Genomic DNA, 1,334 nt, shown 5'->3' on the forward strand with positions numbered 1-1,334 from the left:
TCTTGGATTTTCAAAGATATCATTTTCATTTTACTTTGTTTTTACATTGTTACCTTACCAGAAAGAAATGATTTTGTTTCTTCCCATTAGATTTTCTTCTGGAACAACTGTTCAATTTCTATAAAGAGAGAGTAATGTTTTGAAAGATGCTAAAGATTACAATGTTCATGCATAAGATAAATCACCGAGACAGTAAAAGATTCAAAAGGTACTTCATGTTCTACCACAGTGAAATTCAGATCATTCTCCTCCACAGTGAATTCATGGTTTCATGCAAGATAAGATCTCATCCTGTTAAGGACCTTATCTTTGAAGAAAAAAGAACATAATTTCTCAAGGGAACTCCAGTATCATAATTCACAAAATCAAAGATACTAATATACACATCTTTTATTTTAAAATAGCCATCCAAGGCTTTGGAACCTAGAGTATAAAGTATGGATGGTAAATTGTAATACTGCATAATAAAATAAATATGGAGAAGTGAAAAAATAATTGTCTAATTATTTAAAAGTTTTCATTCAGATGAATAAAATTAAAATGCCCAGTAATCCTTAATTAATACATTTAGAATCCCTTCCTTAGTGATGAGAATTAACTCTGCAATTTAATTTGACACTTTACAGTGTGAAAAAGAAAGATAAAAAAATAAGCCTCTTGGGAATGGAAAGAAAATTTCCAGTCTCTCGCCAGCCAATCCAATTTAATCAGGTCCTTCTCTTCTTTTTTCTGAAATCGTTCGTGTTTCCACACCCAGCCCTTTTCATTCGCTGTGTTTTATAAACAGAACTAGCTTTAAAGATCTGGGGTTTGGATCTTATTTTGTCTTGAAATGTACACTTACATTTGCTGCTAGTCAACATGGTAATCCATCATCTCAAAGATTTTTAAAAAATAGGCTCTAAAAGAAGATACATGGTATTCTAGATATAAGATACCAGGAACCAAGTATGGCACAAATTTTTCCAAATGTTTAATACTTTCAACAGTGTCCAGCTTATCTTGGTGTTTATTCATTCATTATTCATGCATTTATTCATTCATTCACCAAAAATACATGGAGAATCTATAATGCACAGAAGAGGGCATAGGGCCGAGGATATTAACTCCACCTAGAGGCACTCATGGCTTAGTGGGAGTGTCAGGTATGTAAACAAACAAGTTTCAGTTTTAGACGGTATTTCAAATTATTATATAAAGAGTTGTATGGTGCTATAGGGAAAAATGAGAAGACTTCCCAGAGCAGGTGACATCTGATTCAAGGCTTTAAGAAAGAAGAGAAGGATAAGCAGAAGGTGGGAAATTTATCCTTGGCAGACAGAAGATCATATGCA

Source organism: Mandrillus leucophaeus, unplaced genomic scaffold, assembly GCF_000951045.1.
Source record: "Mandrillus leucophaeus isolate KB7577 unplaced genomic scaffold, Mleu.le_1.0 Scaffold178, whole genome shotgun sequence".
Lineage (NCBI taxonomy): Eukaryota > Metazoa > Chordata > Mammalia > Primates > Cercopithecidae > Mandrillus > Mandrillus leucophaeus.